Source organism: Montipora capricornis, chromosome 10, assembly GCF_036669925.1.
Source record: "Montipora capricornis isolate CH-2021 chromosome 10, ASM3666992v2, whole genome shotgun sequence".
NCBI classification, from domain to species: Eukaryota; Metazoa; Cnidaria; class Anthozoa; order Scleractinia; family Acroporidae; genus Montipora; species Montipora capricornis.
Genome location: NC_090892.1, coordinates 23,122,577 through 23,142,576, shown reverse-complemented (window position 1 = coordinate 23,142,576; position 20,000 = coordinate 23,122,577). Strand labels below are relative to the sequence as shown.

The 20,000-nt window shown below is 40.1% G+C and overlaps 1 protein-coding gene and 1 long non-coding RNA gene across 3 annotated transcripts in view; both read left to right on the top strand.

The window, feature by feature from the left end:
* The first annotated feature begins 9,766 nt into the window (after nt 1-9,766).
* Nucleotides 9,767-10,697, top strand: LOC138019109 (uncharacterized). Its single transcript, XR_011126106.1, has 3 exons — nt 9,767-9,885; nt 9,963-10,088; nt 10,558-10,697. It is a non-coding gene; the product is annotated as an uncharacterized lncRNA (long non-coding RNA).
* Nucleotides 10,698-17,306: 6,609 nt separating this feature from the next.
* LOC138019719 (histamine H2 receptor-like) overlaps nt 17,307-20,000 on the top strand; it is a 27,551-nt gene continuing 24,857 nt past the window's right edge. Inside the window, exon 1 of one of the 2 annotated variants that reach the window (XM_068866596.1) lies at nt 17,307-17,339. The gene's annotated coding sequence lies outside the window, so the exon portion shown is untranslated. The remainder of the gene's footprint in view (nt 17,340-20,000) is intronic. The other variant, XM_068866595.1, reaches the window with a different exon arrangement.

The following is a 20,000-nucleotide window of genomic DNA, read 5'->3' as shown; positions in this document are numbered from 1 at the left end:
TCCAACCCTATAGCAAGATGAAATTCCCGCTTCTTGCCCAGGTTTTCAGCTCAAATCCCGAATATCACCGCGAAAAAAACCAACTCCCGCATCTCGCCAAACCTATTGGGGGTCCTCAACAAACAGGTTCAAGTTTTTAGTAATAGTCAGTAGCTTTTGCTACATAACAACAATTTTTCGGTTGATCTAGTTTCGAACGCTTCGCGCGAAATTCGGTAAAAAACACGTAGAATAAAGGGCATAAGGGCATACAGCGTGAAAACCCCATCTTTCTATTGCATTTTTGAAATGTCCTGTGTATGAATATCAATTGTGCCAAGTTTGAAAAAAATTTATGGGAATTACCTTAACTCTTACAAGGCAAACTAAAATAGACCAATCATAATCCCTGTTAGAATGATTCGAACATTTTATTGGTTAAACATGACCAAAGCTGTCAAAATGTCAAGCCATCAAAGGACGTAAACTGAAAGCGTGTTCGAATAGACGAGTTCAAGTAGTTTTTCAATCTAAAATCGGGAATGAAAAGCAAATTTTTCACCGAGGAAATGAAATCCGGCTGAATTTGCTTCAAAGCCCCCAAGACTAGACTACATCTCTGACTTCGGAAAAGATAAGATTCAAACCACTTAATACTGATAGTATCAACACCATATATACGGAGCTTCCATAAGAGAATATTGTGATCAATGGTGTGGAAGGCCTTTTTAAGATCTATGAAAACTACACCGTTGACAAGGCCATTGTCGATATTAACCGACCAGCTGTTTGCAGCATCAACCAGGGCAGTAAGGGTACTGTGTGACGATCAAAATCCGGATTGACAGTGGCTTAGTAGGTTGTTAGCGTTAAGATACTCACTAAGTTGATCACAAACACATTTTTCAAATATTTTGGCAACGGTCGGTATGACGGATATTGGTCGATAATTGTTGGGGTCATCCCTTTTACCCTTTCTGAAAATAGGAGTCTCTTGCCAATTTCCACTCATCTGGAAAGATACCAGTCTCGATCGATTTAGCAAAGATTAGTGTAAGAGATGGTGAAACTATGCTGGCAGCCATTTTTAACAGTTTATTTTGAATATTATCTAGTCCGGCCGACTTCCTCTCATTTAGTTTGGACAACAGCTTATAAACTACATTCAGCGATGGTGCTTTCAGTGAGAACGAGGTTTCAGTTGGCGTGAGATATGTTTCAGGCTCTATATCAGATGCTGGAATTTCTGAGGCCAGCCTTTCACCAATGTTTGAAAAGTGCAGATTTAGTTCTTCAGCTATTTCAAGGGGTTCAGTTGCAATTTGCTCGGCAATTTTAATTTCCGAAATATTCCCAGCCTTGTTTGATCGTCGCGAAGACAGTTCATTGATTAAATACCACGTTTTTTCGGGATTTGACTTGCTGAGCATCAGATTGTCAATGAAGTATTTACGTTTGGCTTTCTTAATTTCGTTATTTGTCTGGTTCCGGGCTCGTTTGTATTGATCCCATGTTGACTGTTTACGGTCCAACAGGGCTTTCTTTTTTAAGAAATCTCACTTGTGCATTTCACAGCGCAGACGGTAAGTTATCCATAAGGCCTTTTTATTGCCAACCCGTTCAGATTTAAGTGGGGCATGTTTGTCTATAGATTGCATTAGCAAATCTTTCCACATGGACCACATATCATTTGGGTCGTTAAGCGTTTCAATATCAGAGCACGCCTTTTGTTGTTGATCCCTTAGGTAGCTAGACTTATGGAAGTTCTTCATGTGGCGAGGTTTTATTGTTCTAGCTCCTGAACGCTCGTACTTATATGCCATATAAATTAGAGCATGGTCGCTAATTGCAAGGTGAACAGCACAATACTTGGCAATTTTATCGGGTGAGTTCGTAATACAATGATCAATAAACGTGCAGGAGTTCACAGCAACCCTTGTTGGTTCAGTGATTAGCTGGTTAAGTCCGTAAATTTCGAAGATGTGTTGAAGTTTAATAGCGCTGGCTGATGTTATGCCTGGCGTGAGATCCACGTTAATATCTCCCAGGAGAAAAAACTACCTCTTCAAAGTCATTGAAGACACTCACTGGAGAATCGGGAGGTCTATACCAAGTGCTAACTAAGAATGGTTTGGACCGGAGCCTAGTGATTTCCAAAACCAACAATTCGAGATTTTAAGAACTCAAGTCGTCACGGATTTTATAATTTAGATTACATCGCACATAGAAACAGACCCCACTTCCGTTACGCCCATTTCTGACACGATCCTTCCTTATCAGTTCATAACCGGCTAAGTATACCTCGCTGTTGTCAGTAGTGAGGTCCAATTTCGTTTCGTTAATGGAAAGTAGATCAATTTTAGAATTGGACATGAAAACACGCAGCTCTTCAATGTGGGCCAACAGACTATTTATATTAAGGGAAGCCATCACTAAGCCTCGACCGAACGAATTGATCTTAACATTATCAATGGACTTACCCTGAATAATAGCGTTGCCTCTTTCGTCCCGCAGTACGTGTGCAGTGGGCTCCCAAACGGCAATATCCTAATCACTATGAGCAATGAAATCTAAAAAAATTCGAGCTAGGCGAGAAGTTCCTATTCTATTTAAATGGAGACCACTACGATTGAGATGATGATCAGCAACAATGTTGGAGTGGGTAATGATCTTCCATTGGTTTTGGCGGCAAAAATCCCTTAAGGCGCATCTAAGCAGCGGTTTCGCTCTGCAAAAATGACATTTTTTGAGAATTTTCGGGAATTTTACAGAGTTTTTGGAGAATTTTAGACATTTCTTAAATAATTTTTGAGCTTTTTTAGGGAAATTCTGGAAAGAATTTTTGGCCATTTTTCGAGAATTATTTAGCGAAGCCTGACCATAGAAGGTCCCCAGGACAGATCACAGGTGAGGCTTCTTTATTTGTAAAGAAGCACATAACCTTGAAGCGTGTAACCTGCAACTCTTTTCCTTGAAACAAAGCTGGGGAGTTTAGGAAACCAATTTTATGCCCAAATATGGACAAAAATAAGGTGGAAGCTGCACGCGCGGGAAAACGCGCGAGCTACGTACATTTAAATAAGGAGATTTTTAAACTCCAAAAATCCCTTATATAATAAGAATTTCTTAATTTCCTCACGTTTTCAGCTAAAATCTTTCCGGAACTTTGTTTCTCAAATCCTACGAGTGGCGTCGTTTGTACATCTGTACAACACGCTATTTTAATAAATCATTGCGTTATATCGAAACTTTATTATATTTTGCCTCAACCGGACACTTAAGCTACTAGATGATATATGGGCGCGTTGGCCAGCCAAGCCCTCCGTAGAACTTAAAGAAAGGGCTTGAGCGAAGGCGAAATTGAATTTGAGACCTCTAAGTCTCTGAGTTTAGTATTAATGGCACTCACTGAGGCCCAACCGTCGTGTCGTAGAAGTTTTCTGTCAGGGACTCCAGAATTAGGGGCTGATTTAGCTCCACCAGCTGAGTGAGTACTAAATTAAGCAATATCGGGAACAATACCATGGAAATACTTCTTGAAAGAGTCGGTGTAAGTGGAATAGCTCATAGGCTTATAAAGTGAAAACAAACGCGTACGACTGGCAGAGGCAGAAAAAGGCCTAAAAATATACCCGTGTCGGAATAAAAAACTTACAACTGACTGCCTTTCCATAGCGGGTCAACTTAGCACTTTTCAGTGAAACTGGAAATAAGCTCATCATGAAAACCTGACATTCTTAGCCCTAATACGGGACAACCGAAAAGCGAAAAAAATCTGAAAGACCTAAAACCAAACATAACTTAATGATGCAATAGAAGTAGATCGCTCATACGAGCTCTTTCCGAAAACTTCTTCGGAAGATCTGCGTTAAGCGACTCCTGTCGAAGCTTTCATGACAGGCGAGGTTGTAAGGCGAACATTCCCTGTCTTGGCTGCTATCGCAAAACCAGACGACTTGTTGATTGGAGAACAGACTCCGGCCAAATCGTGGAACCACTTGAAAGTATAGTAAGCATAAAGGATGGTTGAAACTGAGTGGAAAAGAAACGGCATCAAAGACTTCCACGGCGAATGACTTCCGTCCGATGAAAACACTGGAATAATGAAGAGATGTCCCGGGTTCACTGGAGGCGAGAACTGCAATCAAGCTTTTCAGTCATGGAGACGACTTCTTGGGAAAACGGCAGAGATGTCGACCAGAGCTCTGTGCGAAAAATGACTAAAGAAACGAAAACGGATAAAGCAACACACGGCAAAAAAATAATAATGACAGAGAAAAAAGAACGAAAAGGTATATGGATAAATGGACCGCAGCATGAACAATGGAAGACCCTGGACAAAAGTAAGCAGAAAATAATAGACTAAAAACAGGGAACCTATAAATGGAATAATCAAAGCCTTAAGCAAATGCTATGAAAGGATAACAGAAGGACATGAGTACTTACCTAGACACGAAAAACCTAACAAGGGTGACTATCTAGCCCAATCTAGCATCGCTCAAGGGCAACAATACTAGACACAACGGACCCACCGATGGTGAACGACAAGGGCCTGAATCCCGTGCTATAAACGCGTAGTTCTTGAACATCAATACTTCATGTGTACCTGAACACAACAAACCCACCAAGGGTGATTATCAAGGGCCTCCAGCCCATTCTATGAACGCATTGCTCATGAACATCAATACTTCATGTGTACCTGGACACAACAAACCCACCGAGGGTGATTATCAAGGGCCTTTAGCCCATGCTATAAAGAAATTGTTCATGAACAACAATATTTTATATGTACGTGTGTACTGTACCTAGACACAACGAAGCCACCGAGGGCGATTTTAAAGGACCTCTAGCCCATGCTATAAACGCATTGGTCATCGGTGAACATCAATACTATTTGAAGAGTACGTAGACAACAAACCCACCAAGGGTGAATATCAAGGGCCATTCAATAGCCCCTGTTATCAAAAACATCGTACATGAAAATGAATGAATAAAGAGACATAGGAAACTCGTCAGGGGTAACAGTACTAAAAACTATTAAACGTATACACGACTAAGCTAACGACGTATGAATCAAGAACGACAAAGAGACATAATCGTCAAAAACGTGAGGGCAACAAGGACAAGCTATCGCTCAATATCAACGCACTAAACGAAAAATAACTCAGCGATCGAGAATGACTAACAGAGACCCCTAGCCTGTGCAAACCAAACGAAAACTTACAGCATAAAACACAAACTAGAGGCTGTGCAGCTACACATCAGAAACCCACTGAGGGTGAATGTCAAGGCCGTCAAGGTTATGCTTGCAAAGCAAGGTTCATAAAAGTCGATACCCGCGCGTACCTAAACAGAACAAACCCACCAAGGTCCACAGAGACACTACCCCCAAAAAAGAAAGACCATAAATCATAAATAAAAACAAATAACGAGACATAGCAAACTCGGCCCCTAGGCTGTGCAACTCAAACGAAAGCATTCAGCAAAAAAAAAAAAAAAAAACGAAAGCTAGAGCGCAATGTACAATAAAAAACTAGCACTCTGGAAGGCAAAAAAAAACGCAAACAATACTTCAGAAGCTAGCCTAGTAGGAAAACTGAGACCTATAGTGTAATTACCGAAAAAAATAAGAGGAACTATAGACCAAAATTAGTGATCTTGGCGAGGCTTCTGACGAAAAGATTTGGAACATCTGGAAGAAAAAACCCCCCCATGGACAAAACGACTCCAGTGGAGACTAACGAAACATAGGCGCGGCCAACCACAGGCGAAATTCCAAAGTGGAACATGGAGGTTAAACAGACAAGATGGCATAAGAAGCTAATATCCATGGACCAGTCTAGAGCCAAGGCGTTCTCTACGGAAGACCCAGGCTGATAAAACCTTGCAATAAACTTAAGGAGCTAGCGATGTAAAGTGACATGCAAATCTGCCACAGGTCTGCGGACGTCAAATAACATATACGGCAGAAAAAATATGATCGTTCACTATGTATACAGCCATTAAAAACTGCGACGTTGCTGACAACGGCAAGAATTACGCTGAGCTTTCTAAGAATCCATTGGACAGTTGGCAGAGAAATATAATCATACATACATACATACATACATACATACATACGTTTATTGTAACTCCCAATTTGGGCTTTTCGGTTACAATGTCTAAAAATATATATAAATTGAAAAGAGAGAAAGGAACAATAAATAAACGTTACATTTAAAAGCTAGAATCAATTACAAAAGACCTCTGAATATAATTTACAAGTTAACTGAACACAAATGTCCTCCACTTAATAGCTTCTGCGCTAAACGACGCCTGAAGCAGTTTACACTGTCCGCAGCTTTCAAATCATTACAAATACTGTTCCAAAGTTTACATCCACGATATGTAAACGAACGTTGTCCATATGACAGACGACATAAAGGGATGTGTAAAAGATTGCATGATCGCGTAGCCCTAGTATGAATTTGAGAGCGAGATACAAATATATTAGGCAGATATTTCGGGACTAAATTATTAAGACATTTATATACCATTACAGCATCGTTGAGAAGGACTCTGTCCTTAACAGTGAGCCAGTTGAGGGATCTTATGCCTTCTGAGATGTGGTCATATTTCCTGAGACCTAACACGATACGCGCAGCAAAATTCTGTACTAATTGGAGTTTCTTCACATTACTTTGAGATGTGTTAGCCCATACAGTTGAGCAATAAAAGAGTTTACTAAAAACAAAAGCGTTCATCACTAATAAAAGAGACTTTCTGTCCAGAAAGTGTTTAATTCTACTAATCTATTTTAATTTAAATAGACAATTAGAGGTAGTTTTAGCAACATGATCGTTGTAAGTTAAGGACTGGTCGATGAGGACACCGAGGTCCTTAGCCACAGATACTGGTGTTATTTCCTTCCCTAAAAGTGAGATCGACACTGGAGGCAATTTACGCAGTAATTGAGGCACTCTCACGAGTAAGACGTTAGTTTTCTCCGGATTAATTAGTAAGGAATTTTGGCAGCACCATCTACAAATTTCTCTTAGGTCTTCATTCAAACAGCGGAATGCATAGCTTATGTCAGTTGAGCAGAGGAAAGGTAAAGTTTACTGTCATCAACGTAACACACAGACTTACAATGGCCTGGAACAGCCAGGAGATCGTTTACATAGATGGTAAATAGTACAGGTCCCAATATAGAACCTTGTGGAACTCCATATTTTAGGGGAAGAGAGGCTGAAACAGCATCCACAATCCGTACTCTTTGGGTGCGACCAGACAGGTACCTGTGAAACCACTCCAGGCTAGATGACGTAATACCTATTTGTTGTAGTTTCTGAAGGACAATATCGTGTCGGACACTGTCAAATGCCTTAGACATATCTAACAGAACAACAGGAGAGACTTCACTCTTATCGATAGACATAAGAAAATCATCTGTTACATGTAAAAGAGCAGTTTCTGTAGAATGAAATTTACGATTGCCACTCTGGTGCTCAGACAACTTCTTATTGGTGGTTATGTAGTCAACAAACTGACGGTGAGCTAGCTTCTCAGACACCTTGGATAATGTAGGCAGTAATGAAATAGGTCGGTTGTTACATGGTTCTTCGAGACAGCCCGACGTTAACACGGGAACAACCTCGGCCATTTTCCATGCCTTCGGAAATGTAGAGGTACTAAATGAATTATTCATAATGCTTGTAATAACTGATAATATGGCCGGCAAACTGTCCTTAAGGACACGGGCAGTAATTTTATCATGGCCAGGTGCTTTGTTTAAAGACAAGCCCTTGATAACCTTTCCAACCTCCTGTTCTGTAACTGCTTGAAACTGAAAATCATCAGGGCATTCATCATGTTTCCGTATTGCTGGTGGTGGTATTGTTGTGGCAAGGTTAAAATCATACTCCATAGCAAGGTCGTAGGCTTTCTGTGCCGTTAAACTTCCTACGCTAGTGAAATATTCATTAAATTTATCAGCAAGATTGGTTGGATTGTCATTGATGTTTGGTAAGATCTTACTTTTCCTGGGCAAGCAGCGATTGATGATTTTCCAAATCGCGTATTTCATTCACCATGTTATCGTCAAAAACCGTCGTCATCTTGGCTATCTCAACGGCAAGCATGCTAAGCAATTTTGGTGAAAAACCTTACCCCAAAATCAATTTTCACATCGAATTTTGTTCCGCTCTATGGAATTATGTTCGCAATGTGACTTCCTCAAATTATGTTCGGCAAGCGGACTGGAACCTCGCGAGAAGAAACTGACGGGCAGTCCTGGGACGAGGAAATTTCCCGCCCTTTCTATAATTTATTCTAATTATTACCAGTGTTAGTGCGTTGTTCAGATCAAACATGGCGGACCACAAACGTGGAAGAGGCGTGCTAGACGGCGATGAAGTACGCCCAAGGGGCGATGAAGAGGGCGATTCTGAGTGCAAAAGTGCGAAAGCAATACGGCTACTCCGTGAAGTGACTATTTTACTGAGTGAGAAAACAGATCAGCCGAGCAAACATGTCGCAACAGGTCAGGTTGGAGCATCAGTCAGCAACGCTTTGCACAACTTTCGCACAATATTTGCTCCTTACCGTCAATCCAGTTTGTCTTTATCATCATCGGTGCCAACCAAGAAGAATCTTGTAAAGCCTAAATTCTTTCAACCGAAGGAAACTTGGACACACGACTTCTTCTGTTTATACTCCAAAGAACAAGTTAGAGCTCCTTCAAGAGCCGAAAAATTCGACCTGCAACAAGCAGGACTAGGCCGGAAGAAGATTTGTTTTCATTCAAAGACAAAGTTCCCCGAACTTCGCAGAAAGCTAGAGGAGGAATATCCCAAGCTTTCTCAAGGTGGAGGCTTTGAGCTAATGAGAACAGGCCATCAGGGAAGTAACACCACCCTTACTACCATAATACCCCCAGCAAGTGGATACTCTGTACCCTTTCTGAGAGACAGCTCCGGATTGGGACAGGCTTTGGCCCCTGCAACGTGATTTGGACCGAAATCCAGTAGTCAAGGTGACTTTCTTTCTCTTGATTGTTGTTTTGTGTTATTTAGCCGGGGAATCTTTGTTTACAATTTTATTATAGTCTAATTAACACCCAACTAGTGGACAAATGCAAATCCTACAGTTTAATTGGCTTGGCTAGCCCTTGCGGGCTACGAATCTAATTCTTAATAATGCTCATTATTGTCAAGTCAAGCTTTGTTTTCTATTAAAATATCACCTGGGCTCTGAATATTGAAATGATATGGAATGTAATGTAAAAGATTGGCATTTTGTAGGTGGTGAAAATACACCTAAACTTAGTGGGGGAGGGGGTATCGTTGGAAAGGTATTTGCTGTTAAGCTGCAGTTTACTCAACTCATGAAAATATTACCCTTAAAAGAAGTACTGTTGATATTGCCCAAGACCTGTTTACTGGGTACATGTAGCTGTCATTCAGAAGCATTTTTTTTTTACTTTATATACATTTATATACAGTTGTAGACCAATAAACATTAGGGTCACATATTATTTCCTGATTTCTTGTATGTTTTGAGCATGGAACTGGACTGGGAAGTGAAGGACTACTATAGTTGGTAAATAACTACATGTACTTGAAGTGGGTTGTATGAGAAAAGTCAGTACTGTATTAGCTTGAAGTATAATTTATGAAATGTTTGCATAATACATGAAGGTAACATGTTTGTACTGGTATTAACAGGAAACATTAGAATCTGCAGATGCAGTTCTGATTGACTGTCTCAACTGTGAGAAAAAAGTAGCACTGAGTGAGTGGCATGCACATGACAGCAAGTGTGAAGGGGGTGCCAGTTGTTTTGGGTCGTTTTAGGACAGTTGTATCCATGATGGTTCTGCTGAAATCAATGGTGAAAGCTTTAAAAGTCCAAGTTTATTAAACAGAGGTAAGAAATATCACAGTGAAAATTGATCATACACATACCTACAACTTGCAAAGGAAATTTCTGATATTTTGTTATAGGATGCCTGGTAGAAACTCTGAGGGAAATGTTTCCAGGAGAAACTGAAGAGGATCTATTAATAACTCTTACCAAGAATAACTTTGACCTGGAGATATCAGTAAATGAACTTTTGTGCTGTAAAGCAGGTGACAGTACTTTAACAAAGTCAAGGTGACATAAGTTAGGAAAAAAAGCTCCTGAATGATGAAATCGTTACCACATCATGCACTGCACTAGTGGAAGGGAGGTGGAACTTGAGAAGCTTATCACAGATGAAAAAGTTATACATGATATTGTTACATTTCGTTCTTTACAATCAAGAAGAGAACAACTGAGTTAATGTTCACATAGCTATTGTCTCAATCAGTATGACTATTTGCTATGACTACTACATATTTCACAGATAATTATGTGGCTAGCCTTACATACGTATGTTTCATCCCTGCCAAGGGACTCATCAGAGACCTTTCGGCTAACTCGTCAAACATCGCGTTTGAAGTCCCACTAGCATCAAAATGATGGTGGCAATCTCGCCTTACATCACATAAGGATTCCCAATTGCATAATTGATTATGCCATTGGGAATCCTTATGTGATATAAGGCCAGATTGGTAGGTGTCAACAATTCCATTCATGTTGAGTCTGACCTGGAGTCTGACAAAGAGATGGCAGAAAGTCCATTCATCATCAGTGCAACTTCCACATCACCAACTCCTAAACCTCAGTTTTCCACTTTGTCTGAACTATTACAGGACCATAAACTTTCATTAAAACTTGTTGAAGGTAATGTAAAGCGAATCACTGTTAAGAGGGATGAATTCTGGAAAGAATCTATTGTTACTTTCAAGAATCCAGAATTTGATTATACAGCCACCCCAAGAATAGCATTTGAAGGTGAACCTGGTGTCGATGCTGGGGGCCTGAGGAGAGAGTATGGAGCCCTGTTATGCCAGGCAATATTTTCATCAACAGCCAATCTTTTTGAAGGTCCACAGGATAGGAAATTACCAATCTACTCAATTGATGGCATTCAATCAAGACTCTTTCAACTTGCTGGCAGTATGGTAGCTTATCTTATCATACATCTTGATGCAAGTATTCCATGCCTTAGTCCTACAGTTTACAAGTACATTGAGACTGGATCAATTTCTCCTGAATTCTGCTCAATTGATGATGTTGTTGACTTGGAGCTTAGGGAGTTGATAGTTCAGTGAAAAACAAATAATGTACACATATAGTTCATTAGCAATATTATTCATTATTCAACTGAAATACAATCCATGTGCAGTGCCTTACAAGGTAATAGACCTTTTTCATGATACGGTTGCCATTTTGATTTCTTTTGTTTTGAATGACATTATGAAATGGTAGCTCCAGGTGGAAACATAATATGTATTTGCCCCCAGGGTGTCCCATAACAGTTATTTAAAACTATATAAATCAACATGACCACCATATTGGTAAAAAAGGTCTTGTACCTTGTCATGTACCATACATGTTTGGTGTGAATTTTTTCAATGAATAGGTTTTATACCATAAAGAGATAAGGAGGTTGCCATGCCAAAGATTTTCTTGCCAAAGATAAATTAGCCTGTCCCCTCAGGCAGCTATGCCTTGCTTTTCTTAGTTCCAGTCTTCAAGATGTCATTGACCATCGTCTATGCGCGGGCCTCAAAACAAGCTTATTGTATAACAATTTGTACTCTTTAAACCATGTTGCCTGATGAGGAAACCAGTCTGCCTATTTCTCAAACGAGTGATAAGATCATGAGCTGTTGAACTATGCTTGCAATGGGGAGAGGAATCTGGACAACTGATTGTATGTGGAAATGAGATTGGGCCGGGAATTGAACCCGGGTCTCCAGATTACGAGTTGGATGCCTTAACCACTCGGCCACCACCGAACCAACCACGCTGGCAACAGTTCAGTTTTCCAGATTCCTCTCCCCACCCTTCATGAATAAATATATAACGATGTGCCAGATTGATATCCTCATGGACTATTAGAGTGCTCAATAGTTAAAATAGAGCAGAATACAAGTGGACAGATGCAACTGGATGAAGTAGTCTTGAACATTTTATTGCTCCTCAGAGTTTCATGCTTTTTTCCTGATGATTGTTCACAAGAAGTGTGAAACTCTGAGAAGCAATAAATGTTAAAGACCACTTAATCCAGCTCCATCTGTCCACTCGTATGTATATGTATAATTTATAGGCTTACTGATCATAAAAGCTGTATATTAACTACTTTCGAAAGCTCTCTTATGTATTTCACGACTTCCAGGTGAATGCTGCTACCAGTGATGATGACATTCTACAGATACAGAATGATCACGAATTTCTTGGGAATGCATTGGTTACTGCTGGGTGGTTGCAACCGCTGACAATGAAAAACAAAGACCTTGCCATGCAAGCTCTGATTGTTCACGATGCCCTCACAAAGAGAAAAGAGCCTTTGAACCAGTTTTGCAAGGGACTGAAAACACTTGGCATTCACGATCTTATAAAATCCCAGCCTGACCTAATGCAGGCTTACTTCCTGAGTAGTGCACAAGTTCCTTTCACAAGTCAAGACTTGATTAACTGCCTTGACATTGATGTGGAAGATAAGGACAGGAAGGCCAAACAGTTCCTGGAGCAAGCTACAAGGAATTTGGAGAAGGGTTGGTCAATTTTGGATCAATAATGATTTATACTGTTGTTGTTTGAGCATTATTGCTTTATTGATTCTAGGTGTCAAAATGAGAAGCTGTTTATTTCCAACACCTCACTTTGTGTTTCTCTGTTTTCTCGTGTTTCAGAACAAGGAAATATTGGACTGTCAAAATTCCTTCACTTCATGACTTCTCTGGGTAGGATTCCCCCACTAGGCCTCAAGCGCAAAATTGAAGTTGAATTCTCTAACAGCACAAGCCCAACTTTCTTTGCAGAAACTTGTGGCTTCGTTTTAAGGGTGCCAACTGTACATGAAACCTTTGAAACCTTTCAAGAGAAGTTTTTAGAAGCCACCGAGAATTACCTCGGCTATGGCTTTATCTGATTTTTCATAGTTCATTCATTTGTTCCGCAAACATCCCATAGCAGTTTGCTGTACATGATGTCGGTTATTAACGTTGTGTTTTTCTCGATTAATTTTAAGAATAATTGGAAAAGTGAGAACCTTGCTTTAGTGTTTTACTACAGTTTTGTTTGTGTTAACATTTACTAAACTATTCCATGCTTTAATCAGAGGCATGAATAGGAATTTTTGAAGGGACGTTGCAGTTGAGGTTGTCGTTGCCTTTGCTAAAACTCCTTATTAAAAATTTTACCACCGATTTCATTCCTTGATTTGTGCCAGTTTTATGTAAAACCTTTAAATGCTTATTGCCACTTGTTGAATAAATGTCAGTGTCTCCAGGTAGATGTCGATGCCATATTCATCGCTGTTGCGCAGGGGGTTGATTATGTTTGTGAGTGATGAGTACTGAGCTGGTTGCAGTGGGTTTCTGGTGTTGGGAACGTCAACTGCAGTTGCATCATCCAAGTTTCCATCTGGTGCAGGACCATCCCAATCAACTCCATAGTGCTCACCTTGAAAAGTATGAAGTGAAGAGCAAATGTTAAAACAGACATCAGGATGGCTGCTTGCCACAAAAGTAACTGTCAAGCAGCTTTTGAAATAAACTGTACTGACTAAGAATGGTAGTAAACTGTTGCTTCCAGGATGCAAATGTTAATTTTATTAAACATTACAGTTAAAAATAGCTTTTTGTTCATAACACTCAAGAAAGTTGGTTCATCAGTTGATCGCCTGTCAAACGGCTATATGTGGCTATACTTTTGGGAAATATGCCGCTTATCTTGGGAACATAATCATTTGCGATGATGTGAAACAAGTCTGTGAATCACCACTTCTGTGCAAAATTAGCCCTCGAAAATTCTAACGTCCTTCCAAGCTTCTTTTCCCTCCCCGCTTTACCCCTTAAAATAAATGAACCCTCCACACCTGGATCCAGAAATCATCAATTCCCCGATTGGAAGCTGAGACACTGCCAGAGATCCATAATTGAAGAGGACTCTTTCCCCTCTCTGTGGAGATAGGAGCCCAGTTATGCCCCTGGGCAAATAGTTGTAGTGTTTGGTTGATTCTTGGAAGATAAACAAAGTGAAGGGAAAATAAATGGAGTTCGTTTGATGGGTCTAGCATTCCACAATATTCCATCGCATAGAAGAGGTTATAGTATAGGTGAAGACACCCACAAAACAGGTCTCGCCAAAGACGTTCGATTCTTTGATTATGTACGCTTCTTCCAGCGATGTGACTACCTCTATCAGGTCCTCGTAAAGGGTGACTGAGCATATAACGAGCAACATCAACGTTCTCACCGCCCTTGTCTGACCGCACTCTTGAGGGTAAACCAAAACTTCCTACTGCTTGAACGAAACAGTCGAGTACGGTACTTGCCAGGTTATTTGTGCTGCATTTTAGAAAAACAATCATCCTTGAGAAGCCATCGATTCCCCCATGGATGACTAGTCTCCACCTGAAATTAAGAACAGTAGCGTACAGTAAATTAACGTACCCACCATTTTAAAAACATCTCGTCCTACCTTGTCCTCAGAGATATCCTGAGCATTGGTGTAGGGGCCACGTGACCAAGCCTAGCCAAGAGAATAAGAAATCTGAACAGATTTCTCTTTTATAATCTTGGTCTACGCATTATACATGTGGGTTTTCAGGGTTTCTCGCAAGCTTTACTCACTTGGCAAAAAATAATGAAAATACTACATACCTTATTGCCCTACAAGGAACAATGAGGCAATGGATGGTGCTGGGATGAATGATGAAAGTAAAGGTATGAAATAGTATGGCACACAACAAACATAGCCAATGTTATTTATTCACTTACTTATTTATTTATAGTTAATTAACTTGGTATTTTTAAATGAATTTACCTTATCAGCTTATGATTTCCGTCTATATGCCTCAAAGCAAGAGGGCCGCAAACTTGATATCTTCTCCGACGAACAGTTCGCAGCTCAAGGGCTCTCAAAAGTACACCCTCCGGATTAACCCTTCTCATGCATTCTCTGATGTGGTTTTGCTGAATTCGGTGACCAGCATTGAGTAAGAGGCCTGTCATCCTCTTGTAGCCACAATTTGGAAATTCTCTCATTAATCCTTCGACGACACGACACGACAAAGCTTCATCATCAATATTTGAATATCTTTGCCCAACAAAAGTTTCATACTCACGAATTCTACGTTTTATAGTGCTTTCGCTGACACCAAGCAGAGATGCGACCTCTCCGGATTTGAACCCCAAGTCTAATAAAAACGTGAGCTGATCCTTTGAAATAACAAAGCGTGGTCTTCCTCGTTCGCTAGTAGCTGTTATGTCCGCTTGAAACGAGGAAACGTTTTGACTAAAACCCTCGTCTTCACTTTCTCTTAGTAGTTCTGTCGCTTCTTGAATGAGGGCCATTACAGCTTCTCCGGAGGGGATATTGTCACAATAACGCACAACAGCATTATACAACCAGTCGAGGCTCAGACAAGTATTTCGTTCAATCAAACCGATTATATCACTTAGATGCCTGCTCAGTTCGAGAGTAATCGACTCGTCCGCCATGTTTGATCTCTCGGTATAATTAGAATAAGTTATAGAAAGGGCGGGAAATTTCCTCGTCCCAGGACTGCCCGTCAGTTTCTTCTCGCGAGGTTCCAGTCCGCTTGCCGAACATAATTTGAGGAAGTCACATTGCGAACATAATTCCATAGAGCGGAACAAAATTCGATGTGAATAATAAAAGAAAAAAGTCATAAATCAAGAAACCTACCAACGTAGTTATCAGCCAAACAAAATTTGGGTGGTTGGTCTAAACTTCCGAACATAATTGAAAGGAGCCGAACATAATTCGATCAAACCTTGGAACATAATTCGAAAATCGATAACATAATTTAAAATGCCAAAACATAATTCGGGAACTTAACGAACAAAATTCACTACTATATCATAACAGAATTTGCATTCTAATAATGACCCTTATAACGCTTCATATGATAGATCATCGGACAGGAATTTCATTCTTTTCTCGGCTGCACAAAAATATGCGGACGGACAAATCGATAACAATCCCAAGATACTTCAGATGACAACTTGAGTTGAGACCCAAAGGGATATCTATTCATTAGGAACAAAGATCGAAGAACAAACAGCTTTTGCCTGAATTCTGAACGGCGACAGAGAGCAGAATAAATATAAAGGTGGCACAAAAGATTCAGCAAAACAATCAAGATAAAGGAAATCAAAAATCGCATATTAAACGCGTGCGGCCTATTGGATTGCTGAGGTATCGGTCTTGAAAGCAAGGGTGGGGAATTTCATGCAATGGAATTCTGAAACGAAAACTCAATGATGCAAATAAAATGAGACACAGTAGCGTTGGAAAACTGAGATCTACAAAGCAGCTAAAGGCTCTCTGTAACTTTTACAGCAACAACGGTAAGTGAAAATTTATAATCATAAGCATATCGAGAGACTAAGGCCACTGATACTGCGATTTGGTTACAAAGAGAAAAGGATACACTGCTCTCACGTGACCTGATTTGGCACACGCAAAGCAAACGCCAGGCTAGTCTAGTGTCTTCGACCAAACTTTCCTTGGCTTTAACAAAATCGGTGCGTTCCAACGTAGTAGCAGGATCCTCTACTACTTCTAAAATTGATTTGCCGGCAGTAAATTGGTCTTCGTTGCTCGACTTTTTAAAGAATGGCGGATCATTTCTCTTGAACCTCTCAATTCCTGTCAAAGCTCTCGGGGGCAACTAAATCGCTTGAAATTTTCAGCTCCAAAGTAGAAGTAGAAACGACAGCACTAAACTGTGAGAGAAAACTCTCAGTTGCTTTGGGAACGACCTCCTTGACTTCGGCATCATCCATAAGGAGAACGAAACAGGACTTGTGCATGCGGCAAAGGCTAACCGTAAAATGTCTCACTCGCTAAACGATCGCCAAAGACAAACCACGATCACGTGGCACTCCAAGCGCCTGCCGCTCACAACCAGGCCTCTGCTACGTGACGGCAAAATATCAATTTATGCTAATGACGATTATCACAAATTACCTCATATGTCATAACTTCGAGTCTAAATTTATTATGCTGAAAAAGTTAACGACAACGAAAAAGAAGCTAGAACAAAAGACTAAACCTCAATCGATATCTTAACACTGAATTTATGAGATCACTGCTCTGTGTAATAAAAGGGGATCAGTTTTTGTTACTGAGGCAACAAATTAGCGATTGACGGGTTTGACAGACACTTGTCTTCCTAAGACACCTGACAAAATTTATGTTTTTAAATTATCTTCGTTAGTCGATAAAACTACCACAGTTTTGTCAGAGTAGCTAAGGTAAGTTGAGTTTTCTATATAACAACAAGTTGAAAACTGTAATGGTGGTGGCGTTCGGGCCCAGTGATTAGGGAACATGTTGCATGTGGTCAGTCGGTCGTTGTCAGTTCCCGTTGCCACCTTCCAGATGGATTGCTGCGCGTCACTAATATTTTTATTTGTGTTGAATGGTTACTTTCCAACACAACAAAACGATAGTTTTGGGAAAATCTTACTGCTGAAAGAGTAGTGCTTCTTTTCCTTGTTCAAATATGACTCTTATACATTCGATTGACCATATTCCGGAACAGGAATACATGGAATACAAGTTGGAAATCCCTCGTTTTTACGGATATTCACAGTACAAACAACTCCTACAGTGCTACTTGAAACATATGTTTATCATCTTCCTTGCTTCAAAACGCCAGACATACCGTTTTAAATTATCACTCCACGTATTCTTATTTCGGAAAACGGTGAATCGAACGCCCCCTAAGTCTCTTCATTTTCGCATCCTCTACGGGCATATTACGAACTCAAAAAAATGACCAGGTTCAAACTGGCTTCAAAGCTTTGATTGCTAGAGCACTGCACCGGTTTGCAGAGGTCATGAGTTCAAATCCGGATCAAGCCTGAATTTTCCAGGTTTTGCTTTCGTTACTGCTACTGTTTGTTTCAACAGCAGAAATGTGTCTTTCATTTATTGAGTCTCGTCGTGTGCTTAAGTGACCTTCATAACTACAATGATCTAGTATTTTGTAATATTTGAGCTCAACTAATTTGCATACGTGGGTTGAAATTTGACACACGTCGAGCAACAGAGAGTTTTAGTCGTGTTCTTAGTAGGTAGCTATAGTTTTTAACGTCAGAAAGAGATCTGTTTTGTCGCCATGGTGTAAAATGAAGTTTATTTGGGAAGCCAAAAATATTAAGTTTCTGGTAAATCTAATTTATTGCTACGACTTACTAGTGCGAAGATTGTTTACATTACTCAACAATATTATTATATCGCTTTAAAGGGACACTGTCACGAGCTGCGCATGCTTGAGTTTGTTTGATCTCCCGCTCACAGAAGATTCTAGCCCCCATTATGGATTCACGCGTGAGTCAGTTAATGACTTCTATGTCAAACATAGCGCTCAAAATTTAGTACTTACCTGTCAGGAAGAACTTTCCGGATCACTTAACTTTTGTAAATGAAAAAGTGCTTGCAGTACAAAGCGATTTCAAGGAAAACAGCAACAGAGGATGCCCTTGTAAAGGAAGAAACAAATTGTGCGATGTGGAACAAGAGATAAACGTTGCAAGAATAGGGTATGTATTCGCTTAGAAATGATTGAATTTTGAGCAGGTTCGCCAAGTTCTAAACTTATTGGGCTTTTATTTCAGGATTCGCAAGATAATGCACCAAATCCACCCGGGGATCGAAGCTTCGAAGGATTTCATCTTTCAAGCGTCGGCGATGTTCAATCCGAAGAGCAACAACGACGCAAAATGTAATCTTTATGAGTTAGGAAAATATACACGTCACAGCATAATCCAGCTTCATCAACCTTATTTCTTAAAATTTGTAAAGTAAACAAGCTTACATATATATTTTTGTGCGTTGTGTTTCCATATTTTCCCCTGTGTGATATTTTTATTGAAAAAGTCTTGTTTTCTCACTGATAACACCTTGTAGTTTTGTACCAAACAATAATAACATATAACGCTAGTTGGCTTGGGGTATTCTGCAAAGTAATAAAATTGCTTTGTACTGTTTCGTGGTAGGCATTTAGTGGTACCCTCAGCGAAGCTATGGTTAGGAAACCTTCGCAAAGGGATGTGGAGTATGGATCACATCCATTCTCTCCTGATAATAAGGATGATCTGGGTGAGGAGGGTAGAGGCATAGCTGGCGATGACACGGAAACAACACCTGTTGGAGACACCACAGCAACAGCATTGTTACCACACCCAGCTGACGTTGATCCTGGCCCAGCTTGTTGGGTGGCGTGTATGGTACAGCTGCCGTCGAAAGCAGTTGAAAATAAATGCTGTCAGCTGAGAACTTGCACAACAACATCAGCACGTTTTGTTAAATTATGTCTTGATCTTGATGTACTAGAACTTTGCATTCGTAATATGGGAGACGTCAGGAATGATCGGGAAGATAACAGAACAAGGGCCTTCCAAAAAGCAGGCTTTGACAGTTGTGGGAAAAAGGGATAATTGGTTCTAGCTCTCAAATTTCCAAGCCAGAGCTATTTTTTGTCCCTTTGTTTCAGATTCCAAGTAAGCTGAGATGAAGATAAAATTAAAAAATATACCAACAGTACCTATGCGTAGAGATGCATTTGTGCCCCCCCCCCCCCGTCCTCCATAATATCTCTCCGTCAAACCAATAGAATTCAAGATGACCGTGATATTCGTAAAAGGCTTGGTCAGATATGGTTTGACATTATTTGTTAAAAAATCATTTTTGGAGCCTGAAGGTTGTTTCCTTTGTTTGGTCAGCTATTTCAATTGATATGCTTGTGCCCCACAATATTATTAAACAATAGTGTGTGACATAATTTTCTCAAAAAACAATAAGCTAGTTTCGAATTGTGGAAGAACAAAAGAAAAGTTGAGGTTGAGGGGAATAATTTATATTTTCTGTCCAAGTTGCTTCCCTTAACCTTAACGCTGCTCTTTTGGTAT